Below are 13,519 nucleotides of genomic sequence, written 5' to 3' on the forward strand. Positions count from 1 at the left end.
GATGTGCCAGCTATTGCAGCCCCATTGGAGATGTGCTGCCTGATCCCCACTCCAGGTGCCGAAATCTCCCGGGGCAGGGGAGCCAAGCTACAGCTAAACATGCCTGGGACACCCAAAGGATGGTAGAACCTCTGGGCGGGAAGATGTTTGAAAAGTCACCTAACCTCCACATTTCCTGATGCTGTGACTTCCACCTGCAGCCTCTTTCCTTAAGCTCTCCCCACCGTGGGAAGACAATACCCTCAAAACCCGGGTTTCAACAGCTTGGATTTTGTTCCCTGGATGAAGGTTACGGGGGGTAGAACTCAGACACAAGCCCTAGGGTGTTTGCACAGGCACAGGCCATCTAATTTCAAAGCAGGGACAGGACTTTTCCAAAGGCTCCGGCTCCCCCAGGTACACGAGAGGGGCTTAAGAAATGCTGCCGCCTTGTGGCCGCTTCCCGTAACAACAACCAGAAAACCGGTGCTCAGGGGCACTGCAAAGTACGTGGCCTGCAGTGCTGTAAAGAACATCTGACCTCGCTCAATGTCTTGGGGTAGTTGACCGAAAAGGACGTGAAAACAAGGCGCAATTGCAGCAAATGCATTAAAACAAATAGGATTTACTGGCACATTAAAGCACGTAAAAACCTGCTTAATAGCACCAGTGACTCGGTTGGACAAACGGGGCGTTCGGGTTTTTCCAGTGTGTATTACAGCAAACACCGAAGGCCCTTTTTGGCAATCGAATATTCCGAAAATGCAAATCAACTCGACAGAGAGGTATCATCTCTCACCATTCAGAATGACCATCATCACCAAGTCTAACAGCACGAAATGCTGGAGGGGGCGTGGAAAAAAAGCCAACCGTGCCCAGATGATGATGGGAAGGTAAATTGCTAACAGCCACTCTGGAGAAGAGTTTGGAGCTTCCTAAACATCTAAAATCTAGAGCTACAGAGGATCCGGCAATTCCACTGTGGGCCGTATATCCTGGGAAAGTCAGTATCGAAGGACACTTGTACTGTGATATTTAGTGCAGCCCTCTTTTCAAGAGCATAGACTTGCAAGCAAACTAATTGTCTTAGAAAGGAACAATGGATAAAGTACTTGCGGTACATATGAACAGTGGAATATTACTCAGCCATGAAATGAAGGAAATGAGTCCATTTGCAGCACTCGGATGGACCTAGGTAGAGTCATACTGGATGACAAACGTCCGAGAAAGAGAAATATCATACGATATCACTTATAGGCACAATCTAAAAATTGATACAAATGAACCAACTTCCATAACAGAAACACAGTCACAGATTTGGAAAGCAAACGTATGGCTACCAGTGAAGAAAGTCAGCGGGAGAGGCATCAACCTGGATTTAGAAATAGGCATACATTCCGTTACATACAGAAAATGATTAATGAGTAAGGACCTGCTTTTAGCACATAGAATTTGACTCAATGCACTGTAACGGACGAAAAGAATATGTAAGCTTGGTAGTAATCCGCACAAAAGTACAGAAAACTCTCTGCATAAGACAAGCAAGTACGAGTTCACCAGAAAGGAACACAACATTGCAAATCTGCTATATCCCTTTATGAAAATAAAAAACAAAAGGGGGGTGGGAATGGTTACTAAATTCGTTCAGCGGCAGGGACCCACCCAGCTGTCACATCACTGCAGCCAGAGCAGGCTTGGGTCCCAAGGCTTGACTTTCGTGGGCCTGAGGGACCTGGTGAGGATGTGCCAGCTAATGCAGCCCCATTGGAGATGTGCTGCCTGATCCCCACTCCAGGTGCCGAAATCTCCCGGGGCAGGGGAGCCAAGCTACAGCTAAACATGCCTGGGACACCCAAAGGATGGTAGAACCTCTGGGCGGGAAGATGTTTGAAAAGTCACCTAACCTCCACATTTCCTGATGCTGTGATTTCCACCTGCAGTCTCTTTCCTTAATGTCTCCCCACTGTGGGAAGACAATACCCTCAAAACCCGGGTTTCAACAGCTTGGATTTTGTTCCCTGGATAAAGGTTAAGGGGGGAGAGAACTCAGACACAACCCCTAGGGTGTTTGCACAGGCACAGGCCATTTAATATCCAAGAAGGGACAGGACGTTTCCAAAGGCTCAGGTTCCCCCAGGTACACGAGCGGGGCTTAAGAAATGCTGCCGCCTTGTGGCCGCTTCCCGTAACAACAACCTGAAAACCGGTGCTCAGGGGCACTGCAATTCACAAGACCTGCCGGGCTGTAAATGACACCTGCCCTCGCTCAACATCTTGAGGTAAGTGTTCGAAAAGGATGCGAAAACAAGGCAGAATTGCAGGAAACGCAATCATCAGGTACGTGTTACTGGCACGTTAAAGCACATTAAAAAGCTGCTAATAGCACCACTGACTGGGTTGGAAAAAAGGGGGTTTGGGTTTTTACCTGATGTATTATGGAAAACGCCGAAGACCCTTTGTGGCCAATCCAGTATCCGGTAATGCAAATTAACTCGACAGAGGGGTATCATCTCTCACCATTCAGAATCACGATCATCACCAACTCTAACAGCAAGAAATGTTGGAGGGGGCGTGGCAAAAAAAGCTAACCCTGCCCAGGTGATGGTGGGAAGGTAAATTGCTAACAGCCACTCTGGAGAAGAGTTTGCAGCTTCCTAAACATCTAAAATCTAGAGCTACAGAGGATCCAGCAATGCCACTCTCGGCCGTATATCCTGGGAAATTCACTATCAAAGGACACATGCACTGCGATATTTAGTGCAGCCCCTTTTCAAGAGCATAGACTTGCAAGCAAAATAATTGTCCTAGAAAGGAACAATGGATAAAGAACTTGCAGTACATATGAACAATGGAGTATTACTCAGCCATGAAATGAATGAAATGAGTCCATTTGCAGCACTCGGATGGACCTAGGTAGAACCATACTGGATGACAAACGTCCGAGAAAGAGAAATATCATACGATATCACTTATAGGCACAATCTAAAATTTGATACAAATGAGCCAACTTCCATAACAGAAACACAGTCACAGATTTGGAAACCAAACGTATGGCTACCAGTGGGGAAAGTCAGCGGGAGAGGCATCAACCTGGAGTTGGAAATTGGCATACATACCGTTACATACAGAAAATGATTAATGAATAAGGACCTGCTTTTAGCACATAGAATTTGACTCAATGCACTGTAACAGACGAAAGGAATATGGAAGCTTGGTACTAATCTGCAGAAAAGTACAGAAAACTCTCTGCATAAGAGAAGCAAGTACGAGTTCACCAGAAAGTAATGCAACATTGCAAATCTGCTATATCCCTTTATGAAAATAAAAAACAAAAGGGGGGTGGGAATGGTTCCTAAATTCGTTCAGCGGCAGGGACCCACCCAGCTGTCACATCCCTGCAGCCAGAGCAGGCTTGGGTCCCAAGGCTTGACTTTCGTGGGACTGAGGGACCTGGTGAGGATGTGCCAGCTAATGCATCCCCATTGGAGTTGTGCTGCCTGATCTCCACTCCAGGTGCCGAAATCTCCCGGGGCAGGGGAGCCAAGCTACAGCTAAACATGCCTGGGACACCCAAAGGATGGTAGAACCTCTGGGCGGGAAGATGTTTGAAAAGTCACCTAACCTCCACATTTCCTGATGCTGTGATTTCCACCTGCAGTCTCTTTCCTTAATGTCTCCCCACTGTGGGAAGACAATACCCTCAAAACCCGGGTTTCAACAGCTTGGATTTTGTTCCCTGGATAAAGGTTAAGGGGGGAGAGAACTCAGACACAACCCCTAGGGTGTTTGCACAGGCACAGGCCATTTAATATCCAAGAAGGGACAGGACGTTTCCAAAGGCTCCGGTTCCCCCAGGTACACGAGCGGGGCTTAAGAAATGCTGCCGCCTTGTGGCCGCTTCCCGTAACAACAACCAGAAAACCGGTGCTCAGGGGCACTGCAAAGTACGTGGCCTGCAGTGCTGTAAAGAACATCTGACCTCGCTCAATGTCTTGGGGTAGTTGACCGAAAAGGACGTGAAAACAAGGCGCAATTGCAGCAAATGCATTAAAACAAATAGGATTTACTGGCACATTAAAGCACGTAAAAACCTGCTTAATAGCACCAGTGACTCGGTTGGACAAACGGGGCGTTCGGGTTTTTCCAGTGTGTATTACAGCAAACACCGAAGGCCCTTTTTGGCAATCGAATATTCCGAAAATGCAAATCAACTCGACAGAGAGGTATCATCTCTCACCATTCAGAATGACCATCATCACCAAGTCTAACAGCACGAAATGCTGGAGGGGGCGTGGAAAAAAAGCCAACCGTGCCCAGATGATGATGGGAAGGTAAATTGCTAACAGCCACTCTGGAGAAGAGTTTGGAGCTTCCTAAACATCTAAAATCTAGAGCTACAGAGGATCCGGCAATTCCACTGTGGGCCGTATATCCTGGGAAAGTCAGTATCGAAGGACAATTGTACTGCGATATTTAGTGCAGCCCTCTTTTCAAGAGCATAGACTTGCAAGCAAACTAATTGTCTTAGAAAGGAACAATGGATAAAGTACTTGCGGTACATATGAACAGTGGAATATTACTCAGCCATGAAATGAAGGAAATGAGTCCATTTGCAGCACTCGGATGGACCTAGGTAGAGTCATACTGGATGACAAACGTCCGAGAAAGAGAAATATCATACGATATCACTTATAGGCACAATCTAAAAATTGATACAAATGAACCAACTTCCATAACAGAAACACAGTCACAGATTTGGAAAGCAAACGTATGGCTACCAGTGAAGAAAGTCAGCGGGAGAGGCATCAACCTGGATTTAGAAATAGGCATACATTCCGTTACATACAGAAAATGATTAATGAGTAAGGACCTGCTTTTAGCACATAGAATTTGACTCAATGCACTGTAACGGACGAAAAGAATATGTAAGCTTGGTAGTAATCCGCACAAAAGTACAGAAAACTCTCTGCATAAGACAAGCAAGTACGAGTTCACCAGAAAGGAACACAACATTGCAAATCTGCTATATCCCTTTATGAAAATAAAAAACAAAAGGGGGGTGGGAATGGTTACTAAATTCGTTCAGCGGCAGGGACCCACCCAGCTGTCACATCACTGCAGCCAGAGCAGGCTTGGGTCCCAAGGCTTGACTTTCGTGGGCCTGAGGGACCTGGTGAGGATGTGCCAGCTAATGCAGCCCCATTGGAGATGTGCTGCCTGATCCCCACTCCAGGTGCCGAAATCTCCCGGGGCAGGGGAGCCAAGCTACAGCTAAACATGCCTGGGACACCCAAAGGATGGTAGAACCTCTGGGCGGGAAGATGTTTGAAAAGTCACCTAACCTCCACATTTCCTGATGCTGTGATTTCCACCTGCAGTCTCTTTCCTTAATGTCTCCCCACTGTGGGAAGACAATACCCTCAAAACCCGGGTTTCAACAGCTTGGATTTTGTTCCCTGGATAAAGGTTAAGGGGGGAGAGAACTCAGACACAACCCCTAGGGTGTTTGCACAGGCACAGGCCATTTAATATCCAAGAAGGGACAGGACGTTTCCAAAGGCTCAGGTTCCCCCAGGTACACGAGCGGGGCTTAAGAAATGCTGCCGCCTTGTGGCCGCTTCCCGTAACAACAACCTGAAAACCGGTGCTCAGGGGCACTGCAATTCACAAGACCTGCCGGGCTGTAAATGACACCTGCCCTCGCTCAACATCTTGAGGTAAGTGTTCGAAAAGGATGCGAAAACAAGGCAGAATTGCAGGAAACGCAATCATCAGGTACGTGTTACTGGCACGTTAAAGCACATTAAAAAGCTGCTAATAGCACCACTGACTGGGTTGGAAAAAAGGGGGTTTGGGTTTTTACCTGATGTATTATGGAAAACGCCGAAGACCCTTTGTGGCCAATCCAGTATCCGGTAATGCAAATTAACTCGACAGAGGGGTATCATCTCTCACCATTCAGAATCACGATCATCACCAACTCTAACAGCAAGAAATGTTGGAGGGGGCGTGGCAAAAAAAGCTAACCCTGCCCAGGTGATGGTGGGAAGGTAAATTGCTAACAGCCACTCTGGAGAAGAGTTTGCAGCTTCCTAAACATCTAAAATCTAGAGCTACAGAGGATCCAGCAATGCCACTCTCGGCCGTATATCCTGGGAAATTCACTATCAAAGGACACATGCACTGCGATATTTAGTGCAGCCCCTTTTCAAGAGCATAGACTTGCAAGCAAAATAATTGTCCTAGAAAGGAACAATGGATAAAGAACTTGCAGTACATATGAACAATGGAGTATTACTCAGCCATGAAATGAATGAAATGAGTCCATTTGCAGCACTCGGATGGACCTAGGTAGAACCACACTGGATGACAAACGTCCGAGAAAGAGAAATATCATACGATATCACTTATAGGCACAATCTAAAATTTGATACAAATGAGCCAACTTCCATAACAGAAACACAGTCACAGATTTGGAAACCAAACGTATGGCTACCAGTGGGGAAAGTCAGTGGGAGAGGCATCAACCTGGAGTTGGAAATTGGCATACATACCGTTACATACAGAAAATGATTAATGAATAAGGACCTGCTTTTAGCACATAGAATTTGACTCAATGCACTGTAACAGACGAAAGGAATATGGAAGCTTGGTACTAATCTGCAGAAAAGTACAGAAAACTCTCTGCATAAGAGAAGCAAGTACGAGTTCACCAGAAAGTAATGCAACATTGCAAATCTGCTATATCCCTTTATGAAAATAAAAAACAAAAGGGGGGTGGGAATGGTTCCTAAATTCGTTCAGCGGCAGGGACCCACCCAGCTGTCACATCCCTGCAGCCAGAGCAGGCTTGGGTCCCAAGGCTTGACTTTCGTGGGACTGAGGGACCTGGTGAGGATGTGCCAGCTAATGCATCCCCATTGGAGTTGTGCTGCCTGATCTCCACTCCAGGTGCCGAAATCTCCCGGGGCAGGGGAGCCAAGCTACAGCTAAACATGCCTGGGACACCCAAAGGATGGTAGAACCTCTGGGCGGGAAGATGTTTGAAAAGTCACCTAACCTCCACATTTCCTGATGCTGTGATTTCCACCTGCAGTCTCTTTCCTTAATGTCTCCCCACTGTGGGAAGACAATACCCTCAAAACCCGGGTTTCAACAGCTTGGATTTTGTTCCCTGGATAAAGGTTAAGGGGGGAGAGAACTCAGACACAACCCTTAGGGTGTTTGCACAGGCACAGGCCATTTAATATCCAAGAAGGGACAGGACGTTTCCAAAGGCTCCGGTTCCCCCAGGTACACGAGCGGGGCTTAAGAAATGCTGCCGCCTTTTGGCCGCTTCCCGTAACAACAACCTGAAAACCGGTGCTCAGGGGCTCTGCAATTCACAAGACCTGCAGGGCTGTAAATGACACCTGCCCTCGCTCAACATCTTGAGGTAAGTGTTCGAAAAGGATGCGAAAACAAGGCAGAATTGCAGGAAACGCAATCATCAGGTACGTGTTACTGGCACGTTAAAGCACATAAAAAGCTGCTAATAGCACCACTGACTGGGTTGGAAAAAAGGGGGTTTGGGTTTTTACCTGATGTATTATGGAAAACGCTGAGGACCCTTTGTGGCCAATCCAGTATCCGGTAATGCAAATTAACTCGACAGAGAGGTATCATCTCTCACCATTCAGAATCACGATCATCACAAACTCTAACAGCAAGGAACGCTGGAGGGGGCCTGGGAAAAAAAGCTAACCCTGCCCAGGTGATGGTGGGAAGGTAAATTGCTAACAGCCACTCTGGAGAAGAGCTTGCAGCTTCCTAAACATCTAAAATCTAGAGCTACAGAGGATCCAGCAATGCCACTCTCGGCCGTATATCCTGGGAAATTCACTATCAAAGGACACATGCACTGCGATATTTAGTGCAGCCCCTTTTCAAGAGCATAGACTTGCAAGCAAAATAATTGTCCTAGAAAGGAACAATGGATAAAGAACTTGCAGTACATATGAACAATGGAGAATTACTCAGCCATGAAATGAAGGAAATGAGTCCATTTGCAGCACTCGGATGGACCTAGGTAGAACCATACTGGATGACAAAAGTCCGAGAAAGAGAAATATCATACGATATCACTTATAGGCACAATCTAAAATTTGATACAAATGAGCCAACTTCCATAACAGAAACACAGTCACAGATTTGGAAACCAAACGTATGGCTACCAGTGGGGAAAGTCAGCGGGAGAGGCATCAACCTGGAGTTGGAAATTGGCATACATACCGTTACATACAGAAAATGTTTAATGAATAAGGACCTGCTTTTAGCACATAGAATTTGACTCAATGCACTGTAACGGACGAAAAGAATATGTAAGCTTGGTAGTAATCCGCACAAAAGTACAGAAAACTCTGTGCATAAGAGAAGCAAGTACGAGTTCACCAGAAAGGAACACAACATTGCAAATGTGCTATATCCCGTTATGAAAATAAAGAACAAAAGGGGCGTGTGAATGGTTACTAAATTCGTTCAGCAGCAGAGACCCACCCAGCTGTCACATCCCTGCAGCCAGAGCAGGCTTGGGTCCCAAGGCTTGACTTTCGTGGGACTGAGGGACCTGGTGAGGATGTGCCAGCTATTGCAGCCCCATTGGAGATGTGCTGCCTGATCCCCACTCCAGGTGCCGAAATCTCCCGGGGCAGGGGAGCCAAGCTACAGCTAAACATGCCTGGGACACCCAAAGGATGGTAGAACCTCTGGGCGGGAAGATGTTTGAAAAGTCACCTAACCTCCACATTTCCTGATGCTGTGATTTCCACCTGCAGTCTCTTTCCTTAAGGTCTCCCCACCGTGGGAAGACAATACCCTCAAAACCCGGGTTTCAACAGCTTGGATTTTGTTCCCTGGATAAAGGTTAAGGGGGGGGAGAACTCAGACACAACCCCTAGGGTGTTTGCACAGGCACAGGCCATTTAATATCCAAGAAGGGACAGGACGTTTCCAAAGGCTCAGGTTCCCCCAGGTATACGAGCGGGGCTTAAGAAATGCTGCCGCCTTTTGGCCGCTTCCCGTAACAACAACCTGAAAACCGGTGCTCAGGGGCTCTGCAATTCACAAGACCTGCAGGGCTGTAAATGACACCTGCCCTCGCTCAACATCTTGAGGTAAGTGTTCGAAAAGGATGCGAAAACAAGGCAGAATTGCAGGAAACGCAATCATCAGGTACGTGTTACTGGCACGTTAAAGCACATAAAAAGCTGCTAATAGCACCACTGACTGGGTTGGAAAAAAGGGGGTTTGGGTTTTTACCTGATGTATTATGGAAAACGCTGAAGACCCTTTGTGGCCAATCCAGTATCCGGTAATGCAAATTAACTCGACAGAGGGGTATCATCTCTCACCATTCAGAATCACGATCATCACCAACTCTAACAGCAAGAAATGTTGGAGGGGGCGTGGGAAAAAAAGCTAACCCTGCCCAGGTGATGGTGGGAAGGTAAATTGCTAACAGCCACTCTGGAGAATAGTTTGCAGCTTCCTAAACATCTAAAATCTAGAGCTACAGAGGATCCAGCAATGCCACTCTCGGCCGTATATCCTGGGAAATTCACTATCAAAGGACACATGCACTGCGATATTTAGTGCAGCCCCTTTTCAAGAGCATAGACTTGCAAGCAAAATAATTGTCCTAGAAAGGAACAATGGATAAAGAACTTGCAGTACATATGAACAATGGAGTATTACTCAGCCATGAAATGAAGGAAATGAGTCCATTTGCAGCACTCGGATGGACCTAGGTAGAACCATACTGGATGACAAACGTCCGAGAAAGAGAAATATCATACGATATCACTTATAGGCACAATCTAAAATTTGATACAAATGAGCCAACTTCCATAACAGAAACACAGTCACAGATTTGGAAACCAAACGTATGGCTACCAGTGGGGAAAGTCAGCGGGAGAGGCATCAACCTGGAGTTGGAAATTGGCATACATACCGTTACATACAGAAAATGATTAATGAATAAGGACCTGCTTTTAGCACATAGAATTTGACTCAATGCACTGTAACAGACGAAAGGAATATGGAAGCTTGGTACTAATCTGCAGAAAAGTACAGAAAACTCTTTGCATAAGAGAAGCAAGTACGAGTTCACCAGAAAGGAACACAACATAGCAAATCTGCTATATCCCGTTATGAAAATAAAAAACAACAGGGGGATGGGAATGGTTACTAAATTCGTTCAGAGGCAGAGACCCACCCAGCTGTCACATCCCTGCAGCCAGAGCAGGCTTGGGTCCCAAGGCTTGACTTTCGTGGGACTGAGGGACCTGATGAGGATGTGCCAGCTAATGCAGCCCCATTGGAGATGTGCTGCCTGATCCCCACTCCAGGTGCCGAAATCTCCCAGGGCAGGGGAGCCAAGCTACAGCTAAACATGCCTGGGACAGCCAAAGGATGTTAGAACCTCTGGGCGGGAAGATATTTGAAAAGTCACCTAACCTCCACATTTCCTGATGCTGTGATTTCCACCTGCAGTCTCTTTCCTTAAGGTCTCCCCACCGTGGGAAAACAATACCCTCAAAACCCGGGTTTCAACAGCTTGGATTTTGTTCCCTGGATAAAGGTTAAGGGGGGGAGAACTCAGACACAAGCCCTTGGGTGTTTGCACAGGCACAGGCCATCTAATTTCAAAGCAGGGACAGGACTTTTCCAAAGGCTCCAGTTCCCCCAGGTACACGAGAGGGGCTTAAGAAATGCTGCCGCCTTGTGGCCGCTTCCCGTAACAACAACCAGAAAACCGGTGCTCAGGGGCACTGCAAATTACATGGCCTTCAGTGCTGTAAAGAACGTCTGACCTCGCTCAATGTCTTGGGGTAGTTGACCGAAAAGGACGTGAAAACAAGGCGCAATTGCAGCAAATGCATTAAAACAAATAGGATTTACTGGCACATTAAAGCACGTAAAAACCTGCTTAATTGCACCAGTGACTCGGTTGGACAAACGGGGCGTTCGGGTTTTTCCAGTGTGTATTACAGCAAACACCGAAGGCCCTTTTTGGCAATTGAATATTCCGGTAATGCAAATCAACTCGACAGAGAGGTATCACCTCTCACCATTCAGAATGACCATCATCACCAAGTCTAACAGCAAGAAATGCTGGAGGGGGCGTGGAAAAAGCTAACCCTGCCCAGATGATGATGGGAAGGTAAATTGCTAACAGCCACTCCGGATAACAGTTTGGAGTTTCTTAAACCTCTAAAATCTAGAGCTACAGAGGATCCGGAAATTCCACTCTGGAGCATATATCCTGGGAGAGCCCAGTAATCAAAGGATACACGCACCGCAATATTTAGTGCAGCCCTGTTTTCAAGAGCATAGACTTGCAAGGAAACTAATGGTCCTAGAAAGGAACAATGGATAAAGGACTTGCAGTACATATGAACACTGGAATATTACTCAGCCATGAAATGAAGGAAATGAGTCCATTTGCAGCACTCGGATGGACCTAGGTAGAATCATACTGGATGACAAACGTCCGAGAAAGAGAAATATCATACGATATCACTTATAGGCACAATCTAAAATTTGATACAAATGAGCCAACTTCCATAACAGAAACACAGTCACAGATTTGGAAAGCAAACGTATGGCTACCAGTGGGGAAAGTCAGCGGGAGACGCATCAACCTGGAGTTGGAAATTGGCATACATACTGTTACATACAGAAAATGACTAATGAATAAGGACCTGCTTTTAGCACATAGAATTTGACTCAATGCACTGTAACGGACGAAAAGAATATGTAAGCTTGGTAGTAATCCACACAAAAGTACAGAAAACTCTCTGCATAAGAGAAGCAAGTACGAGTTCACCAGAAAGGAACGCAACATTGCAAATCTGCTATATCCCTTTATGAAAATAAAAAACAAAAGGGGGGTGGGAATGGTTACTAAATTCGTTCAGCGGCAGGGACCCACCCAGCTGTCACATCACTGCAGCCAGAGCAGGCTTGGGTCCCAAGGCTTGACTTTCGTGGGCCTGAGGGACCTGGTGAGTATGTGCCAGCTAATGCAGCCCCATTGGAGATGTGCTGCCTGATCCCCACTCCAGGTGCCGAAATCTCCCGGGGCAGGGGAGCCAAGCTACAGCTAAACATGCCTGGGACACCCAAAGGATGGTAGAACCTCTGGGCAGGAAGATGTTTGAAAAGTCACCTAACCTCCACATTTCCTGATGCTGTGATTTCCACCTGCAGTCTCTTTCCTTAAGGTCTCCCCACCGTGGGAAGACAATACCCTCAAAACCCGGGTTTCAACAGCTTGGATTTTGTTCCCTGGATAAAGGTTAAGGGGGGGGAGAACTCAGACACAACCCCTAGGGTGTTTGCACAGGCACAGGCCATTTAATATCCAAGAAGGGACAGGACGTTTCCAAAGGCTCAGGTTCCCCCAGGTACACGAGCGGGGCTTAAGAAATGCTGCCGCCTTTTGGCCGCTTCCCGTAACAACAACCTGAAAACCGGTGCTCAGGGGCTCTGCAATTCACAAGACCTGCCGGGCTGTAAATGACACCTGCCCTCGCTCAACATCTTGAGGTAAGTGTTCGAAAAGGATGCGAAAACAAGGCAGAATTGCAGGAAACGCAATCATCAGGTACGTGTTACTGGCACGTTAAAGCACATTAAAAAGCTGCTAATAGCACCACTGACTGGGTTGGAAAAAAGGGGGTTTGGGTTTTTACCTGATGTATTATGGAAAACGCCGAAGACCCTTTGTGGCCAATCCAGTATCCGGTAATGCAAATTAACTCGACAGAGGGGTATCATCTCTCACCATTCAGAATCACGATCATCACCAACTGTAACAGCAAGAAATGTTGGAGGGGGCGTGGCAAAAAAAGCTAACCCTGCCCAGGTGATGGTGGGAAGGTAAATTGCTAACAGCCACTCTGGAGAAGAGTTTGCAGCTTCCTAAACATCTAAAATCTAGAGCTACAGAGGATCCAGCAATGCCACTCTCGGCCGTATATCCTGGGAAATTCACTATCAAAGGACACATGCACTGCGATATTTAGTGCAGCCCCTTTTCAAGAGCATAGACTTGCAAGCAAAATAATTGTCCTAGAAAGGAACAATGGATAAAGAACTTGCAGTACATATGAACAATGGAGTATTACTCAGCCATGAAATGAAGGAAATGAGTCCATTTGCAGCACTCGGATGGACCTAGGTAGAACCATACTGGATGACAAACGTCCGAGAAAGAGAAATATCATACGATATCACTTATAGGCACAATCTAAAATTTGATACAAATGAGCCAACTTCCATAACAGAAACACAGTCACAGATTTGGAAACCAAACGTATGGCTACCAGTGGGGAAAGTCAGCGGGAGAGGCATCAACCTGGAGTTGGAAATTGGCATACATATCGTTACATACAGAAAATGTTTAATGAATAAGGACCTGCTTTTAGCACATAGAATTTGACTCAATGCACTGTAACAGACGAAAGGAATATGGAAGCTTGGTACTAATATGCAGAAA

The sequence above is a fragment of the Eschrichtius robustus genome, chromosome 8, assembly GCF_028021215.1.
Source record: "Eschrichtius robustus isolate mEscRob2 chromosome 8, mEscRob2.pri, whole genome shotgun sequence".
Taxonomy (NCBI): domain Eukaryota; kingdom Metazoa; phylum Chordata; class Mammalia; order Artiodactyla; family Eschrichtiidae; genus Eschrichtius; species Eschrichtius robustus.